General features: G+C 41.1%; 1 protein-coding gene across 6 annotated transcripts in view; it reads left to right on the top strand.

Annotated features, from left to right (window-relative positions):
- LOC117354768 (zinc finger protein OZF-like) overlaps positions 1–12,983 on the top strand; it is a 265,018-nt gene that overhangs the window by 201,674 nt on the left and 50,361 nt on the right. The gene's annotated exons all lie outside the window — the stretch shown is intronic.

Here is a 12,983-nt window from a genome sequence, read left to right on the forward strand (position 1 = left end):
TGGGATCTCTTGGAGAGAGGAAGAGATAATGGTTACTGTGGATGGGCAGACTGGATGGGCCATTTGGCCTTTATCTGCCGTCATATTTCTATGTTTCTATTAGGCATGTGGGATCTCTCAGAAAAAGATAATGGTTACTGTGGATGGGCAGACTGTATGGGCCATTTGGCCTTTATCTGCCGTCATGTTTCTATGTTTCTATTAGGCATGTTGGATCTCTGAGAGAGAGAAAGAGATAATGGTTACTACGGATGGGCAGACTGGATGGGCCATTTGGCCTTTATCTGCCGTCATGTTTCTATGTTTCTATTAGGCATGTAGGATCTCTGAGAGAGAGAAAGAGATAATGGTTACTTCGGATGGGCAGACTGGATGGGCCATTTGGCCTTTATCTGCCGTCATGTTTCTATGTTTCTATTAGGCATGTTGGATCTCTGAGAGAGAGAAAGAGATAATGGTTACTACGGATGGGCAGACTGGATGGGCCATTTGGCCTTTATCTGCCGTCATGTTTCTATGTTTCTATTAGGCACGTGGGATCTCTCAGAGAGAGAAAGAGATAATGGTTACTGCGGATGGGCAGACTGGACGGGCCATTTGGCCTTTATCTGCCGTCATGTTTCTATGTTTCTATTAGGCAAGTGGGATCTCTGAGAGAGAAAGAGATAATGGTTACTGTGGATGGGCAGACTGGATGGGCCATTTGGCCTTTATCTGCCGTCATGTTTCTATGTTTCTATTAGGCATGTTGGATCTCTGAGAGAGAGAAAGAGATAATGGTTACTACGGATGGGCAGACTGGATGGGCCATTTGGCCTTTATCTGCCGTCATGTTTCTATTACGCACGTGGGATCTCTCGGAGAGAGATAGAGATAATGGTTTCTGCGGATGGGCAGACTGGATGGGCCATTTGGCCTTTATCTGCCGTCATGTTTCTATGTAATTCCTAGGACTCAATGAGCAATCACAGACACTCTACACCGAACTCTGGAAACAGTAGCGAACTAGATGGAAGACCACAAACTGAAACTCAACCCAGACAAAACAAAATTCATCCTCCTCAAAAATAACAAAACCCCAACTATTACCAACATAGAAATCAACTCGATCAATTACCCCATTCAAAACACTCTAAAACTGCACGGTGACACTAGGAAGTTCTTCTTCACTGAAAGGGTGGTTGATTGCTGGAATAGTCTTCCACTCCAGGTTATTGAGGCCAGCAGCGTGCCAGATTTTAAGGCCAGATGGGATAGACATGTGGGATCTATCCGCAAAGATAAATAGGGTGGGTCATTAGAGTGGGCAGACTTGATGGGCCGTGGCCCTTATCTGCCATCTATTTCTATGTTTCTACTAGGTGTCACAATAGACAGATGTTGCACCATGCAATCGCAAATAAACATAACAATACAGAAATCTTTCACCGTTATGAGGAACCTAAGACAATACGCAAATTCTTCGAAAGAACACAATTCCAGCTCATAGTTCAATCCCGTATCCTAGGTATACTGGATTATTGCAACATCCTCTATCTCCCCTGCCCTGCAACAATGATCAAACAACTGCAAACAGTCCAAAATACAGCACTAAGACTCGTCTACTCCCTAAAGAAACACGACCATATTACTGAAGCATTCATGATCTCCCAATCTAGGAAAGAATACTATTCAAATTTTACTGCACGCTATTTCAAACCATAAACGGAGACAGCCCAACCTACCTGAACAACCGACTCATCCATAATACCTCAACCAGACATAGAAAAACTCACACCCGCCAATCAAAGAAGTTAAATGAAAAAACTTTACGACGGCCTCCTAGCCACCCAAGCAGCGAAACTGGATAACCAAATCTCCAATCGGCTGATAAGAACCAGGGACTATAGGTTATTCAGAAAAGAAATAAAGTCCTTACTCTTCAAGAAATCCCTGATTAAGTCTTAACATCACAATTACCTCATTCCTCCTATCTTCTTCTTAACTCCCTGACGATACTCGCCCTATTCTCTACCTTCACTAGTCATGAACACTGATCTCTTCTAGTAACAGACCAACCATAAATCTTTTGTTTAATTTTATTTATTGAATTTTTATAATAACACAATAATGACTTGATACAGATCAGAGAAGAAGAAATTAAAATTAACAAAATAAGATATAGACAAGTAATATTTAACTCTTATTTAGCCCACAATATTTGGAGATCAAGAAAGGAAATAAATTTCAAATCAACTATTTAGATTATTAGAGTAACAATATAAGATAACCCGTTTCACTACCAGATGGAAGGTCAAATTAATCATGGTAACCACACCTTCTTTAGAAGTAATAAATTCCAATAACTGTTTGGGCTCAAAAAATAAAAAAAATTCTTATTTTGAAATAGCACATAACATTTTGAGGGAAATTTAACAAGAAATGTAGCCCCTAGAGCAAGAACGCTTGGTTTTAAGGCCAGGAATTCTTTTCTACGTCTCTGGGTTTTTTGAGCTAAATCAGGAAAAATCCATAAATCTTTTGTAATCCGCCTTGAACCACAAGATAATGGCGGAATAGAAATCTCTAATGTAATGTAATAATGGTTACTGCGGATGAGCATACTAGATGGACCATTTGGCCTTTATCTGCCGTCATGTTTCCATGTTTCTATTGGGCACGTGAGATGTCTCGGAGAGAGAGAGATAATGGTTACTGCGGATGGGCAGACTGGATGGGCCATTTAGCCTTTATCTGCCGTCATGTTTCCATGTTTCTATTGGGCACGTGAGATGTCTCGGAGAGAGAGAGATAATGGTTACTGTGGATGGGCAGACTGGATGGGCCATTTAGCCTTTATCTGCCGTCATGTTTCCATGTTTCTATTGGGCACGTGAGATGTCTCGGAGAGAGAGAGATAATGGTTACTGTGGATGGGCAGACTGGATGGGCCATTTAGCCTTTATCTGCCGTCATGTTTCCATGTTTCTATTGGGCACGTGAGATGTCTCGGAGAGAGAGAGATAATGGTTACTGCGGATGGGCAGACTGGATGGGCCATTTAGCCTTTATCTGCCGTCATGTTTCCATGTTTCTATTGGGCACGTGAGATGTCTCGGAGAGAGAGAGATAATGGTTACTGTGGATGGGCAGACTGGATGGGCCATTTGGCCTTTATCAGCCGTCATGTTTCTATGTTTCTATTGGGCACGTGGGATCTCTCGGAGAGAGAGAGATAATGGTTACTGCGGATGGGCAGACTGGATGGGCCATTTGGCCTTTATCTGCCGTCATGTTTCCATGTTTCTATTGGGCACGTGGGATCTCTCAGAGAGAGAAAGAGATAATGGTTACTGCGGACGGGCAGACTGGGTGGGCCATTTGGCCTTTATCTGTCATCATGTTTCTATGTAATTCCTAGGACTCAATGAGCAAACACCTTATGCATGAGAAAAGCAGGCCCTTAAAAATCAATACACCACCTAGTGAAAAAATGCAAAACAAACATGACTTCAATAAGATCTGAACGCAGACAATGCATGAGACAGACAGACCCTTAAAAAATATGAAACAAGGGACCATACATTGGTAATAGAGTTATGAAGGACCCCCCCCCCCCTCTAACACAACAACCTGGAAACCTCAAGGTCACGTCAGATTCTGCATATAACTATACTACAGAAAATATCAGAGATGCACATTTCCAAAAGCTAACACATTCCAATTACTAAATTCAAAATGAAATACTTTTTCTACATTTGTTATCTGAGCATTAATTTTTCTAGTTGCTTTAGTCTTGGTTTCTTTTTTCTGCTTTTCTGTTTTGTTTCTGTCTAACATTTCCCCAGTGCGTCCCTATTCCCTCTTTGTCCAACATTGCCACTCTGTGTCCCTGTATCCATGCTTCCTCCATGGCCAGCATCTCTTCTCTGCCTCCATGTCCCTCCTCTCTCTCTTCCCTTCCCCTACACCCCTGAGACCAGTATCTCTCCCTCCTGGGTCCAGTTTCTTTACCCCTCTTCTTCTCCTCCAGTTCAGTCTCGCTCTCTCTCTCTCTTCCTCTCCCCCCCTTCCCCCCTCATTGGTCCAGTATCCCTCTTTCTCCAGCTCCTGAGACCAGCACTCTTCTTCTATCATTCTCCTTCTGCCACTCTCCTCAGGTCCAACAGAGCATCTGTCTCTCACTGGGTTCTGCAAAGGGACAGAAATCTCCATCCCTGTCTGTCCCCATAAAAAGAAGTAACGGCATGCAGCACATACACTTTAAAAACACACAGTACTTTCTGGAATTCTATATTCATTTCTAGGTTGAATCACATGAGCTCAACTGGCATCAGATAGACCCTTCCATGGGGCTAGGAGAGGAACCACTGTGGTGGGAGAGGACTGAGAAGGGTCTACCCGGGGTAGGAAGCACAGAAGAGCAGTATTGTTCCCCTCCTAGCTTCTCCAGGACACTCTCCTTCACCCAGCAGCCAGCTGAGCCCAGCGAAAGAGCTGCATGCACGATTGGGAACAAGGTTTGCACAGGAACCCAGCTGTTACTACAGGAATCCCTCTAGGAGGATTTTACTTTCATAGTAGGCATCGGTTATGCCTCGTTTTTTGTGCTGTTGCCGCCAACTGCTCAATCAGACCAGACCAGAAGGACAAGGAGATGGGGTAGCAAAGGAAGAGCTAAAACAGATGGTCATGCATCAGAGGTCCAGGCTAGAAGTCACACTCACACGTGCCTGACGATTGGTGAGTGCAACCTCCACTGGAAAATTAGCGAGAAGATAGGCTGGCCTGGCATTATCATAGGAACCCTACAGGACTTGCATCCATCCCCCTTGGGAGCCCTGTGGACCTGGGGGAATTCCTGCGAACAAGTACTACAACAAGTTGATAATTCAAAGTTTACCTTCTAGGAGGAAAAGATCTCAGATTTACCACATAGGGAACATATATGTTTTCTCCCTATAAATTTGTGGCATATGGTTTCTTTCATTGATCAAAAACCTCCTCTATTAAAGATTAATGTTATAAATTTTTGTTTCGTGAATTTTTTATATAATTTTTTGTCTTTTTATAATAGTGGAAAGAAACTTATTAGTAACTAAATTTTTCTAAAAAACTTTATAAAGTGCAGAAAAAGTTACTTATCTGCCTCTTTGCATATGTAGAAGCATCTTGTGAAAGTGCTTCAATTAAAGGTGCTGAATGCCTAAATGGAAAAATATTGCACATTAGAAAAACATAAAGTGCAAATGCTTAAAGCTATTACATCGAACTGGCCAAAAAACAGCACTTATCTCAAGAAGCTAAAGAGCTGGTAAAGTGCAACGTGCTCTTGAAGTCACTCCAACAAACTTAAAGCTGGAAACAGCACCAATTCACCGTCTATTCAACGGGCCCCGTTTCACCCTAAGGGGGCTAAAAAATATAAATATATTTAGAAAAAGTTAAGTCATTCTATATCACATAAATATCTCATATAGTCACACCAAACTTACTTTGTGCCTGCGGTAAATCAATTCAGTACACACTTAACGGTAAATAAAATGGCGCTTTTATCTAAAAGAACGCTTACACATCTCAAAAAACATGACGCCATTTAAAGTGCTGTCGCGCGAATTCTGATTCTTTAGAAATAATGACTAATTTGAGAAAAGAAAAGAAAATGTTAATGTCAGACATTAAAGAAAAGCATGAAACTCGACCATTCTACTTTGGAATTTCAACTATTTAATCTAAATATCCATCTAGATTCACGTTGTTTCAGACGTCCAATACGGTCTCCACCCCTTGATGACATCGATTACAAGGCGACATAAATCATTCAAAGAATGGCATTTTGATTGACAGTGCTCCGACCCAATTTTAGATCTGATTTATGTTCACGCATGCGTGTTCTAAGATCGCGTGACGTCATACCAACATAAAATTTGTCCCACGGACAAATGATTAAGTAAATCACAAAATTAGTTTTACAGTTGCTAAAATGTCTTAAAGTGTATTTTTTCTGGTCATGGGGATTGATGAATTCCTTGCAACTTCAACTTCAACTGAGAATATTCAATTTCTAGATGTTGATATTTTTTTGGACAGTCATAAAAATTTTTCTACGAAAGTATACATTAAACCAATGGATCGCAACACTTTTTTGCAATTTGATAGCAGCCATTCAAGAAAATGAAAAGAAAGTCTCCCCTTCTCACAAATGGTCAGGATTAGAAGGAACTGTTCATCTCTCACAGATTTTAATGCACAATCAAAAGATTTATCATCAAAACTTGCAGTGAGAGGTTAAACTAAAACAACATTACATCAAGCTCGAAAACGTGCTAAGTATTTAAACCGGGACCATTTGTTACATCAACTTAAAAGACCAACTTACATTTATCATGAGATATTGTTCTAGGAGTAAGTTCGCTGCTGACATTATTAGAAGAAATTGGGAGATTATTAATTTACATCCTTGTTTTGAAAATAGTAAGTTGCGAATTGCTTTTTCCAGGAATCAAAACTTAAAAGAAATTCTCAGTCCTTCCTCTACTCCAATCAAACGTTCAGTTAAAGACTTTGTTCTAGGACATTACAAGTGCGGCAGTTGTAATATTTGCACGATCACGAAAGAATGCAAGGAATTCATCAATCCCCATGACCAGAAAAAATACACTTTAAGACATTTTACCAACTATAAAACTAATTTTGTGATTTACTTAATCATTTGTCCGTGGGACAAATTTTATGTTGGTATGACGTCACGCGATCTTAGAACACGCATGCGTGAACATAAATCAGATCTAAAATTGGGTCGGAGCACTGTCAATCAAAATGCCATTCTTTGAATGATTTATGTCGCCTTGTAATCGATGTCATCAAGGGGTGGAGACCGTATTGGACGTCTGAAACAACGTGAATCTAGATGGATATTTAGATTAAATAGTTGAAATTCCAAAGTAGAATGGTCGAGTTTCATGCTTTTCTTTAATGTCTGACATTAACATTTTCTTTTCTTTTCTCAAATTAGTCATTATTTCTAAAGAATCAGAATTCGCGCGACAGCACTTTAAATGGCGTCATGTTTTTTGAGATGTGTAAGCGTTCTTTTAGATAAAAGCGCCATTTTATTTACCGTTAAGTGTGTACTGAATTGATTTACCGCAGGCACAAAGTAAGTTTGGTGTGACTATATGAGATATTTATGTGATATAGAATGACTTAACTTTTTCTAAATATATTTATATTTTTTAGCCCCCTTAGGGTGAAACGGGGCCCGTTGAATAGACGGTGAATTGGTGCTGTTTCCAGCTTTAAGTTTGTTGGAGTGACTTCAAGAGCACGTTGCACTTTACCAGCTCTTTAGCTTCTTGAGATAAGTGCTGTTTTTTGGCCAGTTCGATGTAATAGCTTTAAGCATTTGCACTTTATGTTTTTCTAATGTGCAATATTTTTCCATTTAGGCATTCAGCACCTTTAATTGAAGCACTTTCACAAGATGCTTCTACATATGCAAAGAGGCAGATAAGTAACTTTTTCTGCACTTTATAAAGTTTTTTAGAAAAATTTAGTTACTAATAAGTTTCTTTCCACTATTATAAAAAGACAAAAAATTATATAAAAAATTCACGAAACAAAAATGTATAACATTAATCTTTAATAGAGGAGGTTTTTGATCAATGAAAGAAACCATATGCCACAAATTTATAGGGAGAAAACATATATGTTCCCTATGTGGTAAATCTGAGATCTTTTCCTCCTAGAAGGTAAACTTTGAATTATCAACTTGTTGTAGTACTTGTTTTGTTACTGTTGATATACATCTTCCACTATCCAGCTTTGGGGATTCCTGCGAACCCCATTCCCATGCATCTCTGTATTCAGCATTCCCGCCCCCGGTTTCAGCATTATTCTCCTCTCTTTCATCCCCTGGTTCGGACATCTATCCCTTGAATTTCACTCAATCACTGCTGCAACTAAATCTGCTCCTTTTGACTCTGGGCAACTCTTTCAATCCTTCAGTGCCCCAAGTACAAAATGAGTTCCTGTTTATAGTATGTAAACCACTTTGCTTATAACCACAGAAAACTAGAATATCAGATCTCATCCCCTTCTCCTTTCCTTTGATTGTACCACATAGCCCAGTGCAGTCATGATACACATAGGGGCTTTTTGTATAAATTGGCACTTGGCCATGTTCAAGTGCCAGTTTTTGAAAATGTCTTTCTGGATGTCTCGTGAGGCATCTTAGCCACTGTGCATCTAAAGGGGGACATGTTGAAAGCGTGTTCTGGACGGGCTTGAGGCGGGCTTTGGCTATGCTTAGACTTGGACGTCTTGTGGTAATAATCAAACCTTTCCCAAGATGTCCTGGACGTAACTTAGACATTATGAGCTAGACCTAAGTGCCAAAAAGGTGCCCAAACTGATCATATGACCACTGGAGGGATTATATTATGACCTCCCCCCCACTCCCCTAGCGCTCACTAACCTCTTCCCACCCCAAAAAAAATCTGAATGAAACAGTACATATCTAGTGTTACCAGACGTCTGGATTTCCCCCGACGTCCTCCTTTGAGGACATGTCTGGGGGTCCGGACAGCTTTTCAAAACACGGCACTTTGTCCGGGTTTTGAAAAGCTTCTGACATCGAGAGGGTATCCATGAACGCGTAGACACAACGTGGTGACGTCACTCACACACATGCAATGTCATCTTGTCGCATGCGTGCAACATCATTGCATTGCATTCACGCATGCGCGGATGCCGGCCTGACGTACAATCAGGTTAAAGGGGGTGGGGTTGGGGCATTATGCGGACAGAACTGGGTGGGCCACAGGCCAATGAGCCACTCTAACCACTACATTTATGGTGGAAAGTGTGAGGCCACAAAATACCACCAAAACTGCCATAAGGGCTATTGGGTCTATTGGGTCTATTGTAGACAGGTGGGTCTAGTGAGGTTTGGGAGGGATCATTCTGGCCCCCACAGCAGTGGTCTCTAAGGTGCCCCACTGTGGCCAGTCCATTACCATGCTGACCCCTCTTTCTAAGTTGTGGTTGAAAATGGTAAACAAAGTTGGGCATCCCAAGGTTGGATTCCTATCAGCCAAGACGTCTAAGTAGGTGATTAAAAAAAAAATAAATAAAATAAAATGGCCGTTTCTCTGCCTCCAACTTTGGATGTCTTGCAGAAAATGTGCAAAGTCAGACTTAGACGTCCTTTCAAAAATGTCCTTCACAGTCATGGACACGACTGCTATACGAGTCCATAGCCACAGTCATCTCACATTTCCTGTCCTGCTCACTAACCAGCTTATCTAGAGTATGAGGATTCTTTAGTTCAAACATTTTATTGTATTTTTATAACAGTCAAAATATAAATAAGGAGACAGACAAGTGGGATCTCTTAGGGAGAGGTGGATATAGTGGATGCTGCAGATTGGAAGACTGGACGAGCCATTTGGCCTTTATCTGCCATTATATTTCTATCATCGTCAGAAGGGAGGAAATACTACAATCGTTATCAGTTTATAATTAACAGAAACACAATCATAATGCCCTTTAACGAGAGAGTATATTAGATCTGTGAAAGGTAAGTTTCAAGAGGTTTCCAAATGTTATGGCATCTATTGTTTATTTCTGTATTTATAGATGAGACAAATTGTTTGCCAAGATTTGTGACAGTCTTCCAACAGCTATTATTGTAAAGAAGGATGTACTGAACGTATGATGATGGATAGTGAAATGGAATGATTGATTTTCAGAATTTTGGGGATAGTTGACCACATCTTTTGCCAGAAAGTGTTAATACGTGGACATTCAAAGATCATATAGGATAGAAACATAGAAAGATGACGGCAGAAAAGGGCTATAGCCCATCAAGTCTACTGACCCACCCCCAATGAGTCTAAATGCTAGTGACTCGACCTTCGTAGGGATCCCACGTAAATGTCCCATTTACTCTTGAAATCAAGCATGCTGGTGGCCTCGACAACCTGCACTGGAAGCTTATTCAAGTGATCTACCATCCTTTCCGTGAAAAAATACTTCCTGGTGTCACTACTAAATTTCCCCCCTCATGCCCTCATCATTTTTCTTGGCAATGTTCGCTCTCCACTTTTTAACCAGAGTCCACATTTTGCCCTGTGATTGAGATCGGCTAACTGACTGTGTAGGTCTGTTGACTTTATACCAAAATATTCCCAGTCTACAGTTTGATCAGTAATTTCCAGATCTTGTTCCCAAGATGTGAATGAAAAGAGAAATGACAAACTTTCCTTCCATTATTCGTTTTTTACTTGGATCATAGAAAATGTTTCTTGCAAGTTATCAACAATTATGGAGCTCTTTTTTTACCGTTTGTGTAAGGCGTACTCAATTAAAGTATTGGTTTTTCGGTAAGTTTTATTTTTGTGAAAGTTCTTCAAAAGAGTCAAAGTTGTTTCTAGGACCAAACACCAGGAGAATCCCAAAGAGGCCAGAATATAATTCAGTGATTACTTTTAAATTTGGGATTATACCAAAGTGGCATATTAAGGGAGCTTCTGCAACCAATTTTTAGACATTTGGCTTTATGAGTGTTGAATAAAAGTTCTCCCCGCATCTTTTTCATATCTAATAGTCGTGATAGTCTATGTTAATGTTCTTAATTGTTTTGTCTGTCTTCCCTATTTTATGAAACTTGAAACTTGATCTATGATCTTGGGAGGTATTATACAAGTTGGTAGTAAAAATAAGGATTTGGAAACATTTCCCATTCAAGTTGGTTCTTATTAACCAATAGATACCATGACGAAGTAGAGAAGCAGTATGATAAGAATAAAAGTCAGGAGAGAATGGGCAGCCTTCATGGGTGGGGAGTTGGGGGTTCGGGTGATTTTTTTTTTCTTGTTCGGGGCTGTCATGACTTTTTGTTGGTTTTTTTTAAGTTCCAGTAATTTTATTGATTTTATAAACAATAGAGTTTTAATGGGGACAGATATTATGCATGTGTAACCTACAACCAACATCTGTGCCCATTAAAAAAAAACCCAGCTGAGCGGCAGGAGGCTGTTTCGGGGCTTCCCGTGTCTGCTCTGCACATGTGTCAATTGCTTTTCCAGCAATTGATCGGATGGGATTAGGGCAGATCTCTGTGAAACTCATTTGCATGCAAAATTGTTTCAATATCGATTGCCGTTTTGAAATCGGACAATTTCTTGACACTACAGTGACCTGATGGATTTTACTGGCAATATTAGAGAATCTGGCTCCAAGACCTGTTCTTGGGTGACAAATTTGTCGTTTGGTCCATCTCCCACCAACTGACCAGAGCAAATGGATTATTGGATTTGAATCCATCCAACAAGGAGGATTCTATAACAACTGAAAATCTTTACCACTAGGAGATACTGTATATAACCCCCCTTGAGAAAAGGAGACTGCGAGGGGATATGATCAAGATCTTCAAAATACTGAAAGGAATCGACAAAATAGAGCAGAAAAAACTATTTACGTTGTCCAATTTGACACGAACAAGAGGACACGGAATGAAGCTAAGGGGGGGACAAGTTCAGGACAAATATTAGGAAGTTCTGCTTACACAGAGACTGGTTGACACCTGGAATACTCTCCCAGAGGAGATTATTGCGGAATCGACCGTTCTAGGATTCAAAAGCAAACTAGATGCACATCTCCTTACGAGAGGCATAGAAGGATATGGGTGACTAAAAATTTACGCCAGGTGTGCGGATCGCCGGACTTGATGGACCGAAGGTCTGATCTGGAGATGGCGCTTCTTATGTTCTTATGATTTTAGCACAAGTTGGCTCTATGAGCGCTGGAGCATTTACCGCCCTGGCCTTCGCTAAAAACCTCTAGTGCATCTTGATATATAGGGCCAATAGTTTGATCTGTTGCTAAAGAAACTTGTTCACTGTTCAAGAAAGCAGTAAAGTTGGAGTTTGGACTTTAAAACCTGGTGTGGTCTACATTCTTTGCAGGAGTGAGAGGACTGTCTGGTGCTTGCTTGCTTGTAAGCTGGTCCCAGCTCTTACACAGAAAAGGTGTGGCTCACTGGCAAAGCCGCTGCCTCTAAACCCTGGGCAAGTCACTTAGGGCTAGATTCACGAAGCAAACCGATCTGTTTGCCAGTCCTTTGCAACCTGCAGCCGATTCAGATCCGCGCTTGCAAAGTAGGCAGGGACACGATTCATTAAACAAATTTGCCGATTCGACTGTGCTGGCCTATCAACCTATGAAGCCCTTTCCGACTGCCTTCTGCTGCCCTGCTCTCAGCCCTGTCAGCCCCGATCTGCCTGCCTGCCCCGAGCTGTCCTCATCGCCTGCCTGCCCTGACTCTCCCACCCTTCCCTGCAGTGTAAGCCCTTGGTTTTAACCCACAGGCTTTAAGCGGGTTAAAACCATGGGCTGTAAAAATAGTTTTTGGTTTTTTTTAAAGTATCGGGCCGGAGGTCCAGTGCATGTGCAGACCATCTAAAGATGGTTGGAGCATGCACGGGGATCGCTATAGCGCGATCCGTGCCAGCAGACGGGGGCGTTCCTCCGATCGCCCCCATCTGCATGTTGCTGTTTGGTGAATTTGTCGGACCTGTCCGGATTGGGCCCGATCTTAGTGAATCTAGCCCCAAATCCTCCAGTGCCCACCGCTTTGAATGCCAAAACCACAAAAAGGCAGTATACTAGTCCCCATTCCCCTTGCCAGCACTATTATCATTCTCTGCTAATTCTTTTGAGAATTACCTCGTTAGCAATGTTAAGTGAAGCTTCCTTCAAATAATTCCATTTAACCTATGCAAATTTTCTTTCCAGCTTTTCTCATTGTGAGTATGGCAAACGGATGACAGTACTAGAATGCAATACAGTATTGTGATCAGTACTTTTATGATGTTCTTTGGTTGAAAAACCTTCTTGGCCTCCGTCGGGTTTAAAAAGATAAGTGTTGGGCATAACTATTTGATTATTTGCCAGACTCAATGTCTTTATGTCATATTACGATTGTCGCCAGCTCTTTGAAA

The sequence above is a fragment of the Geotrypetes seraphini genome, chromosome 2, assembly GCF_902459505.1.
Source record: "Geotrypetes seraphini chromosome 2, aGeoSer1.1, whole genome shotgun sequence".
Classification (NCBI taxonomy): Eukaryota; Metazoa; Chordata; class Amphibia; order Gymnophiona; family Dermophiidae; genus Geotrypetes; species Geotrypetes seraphini.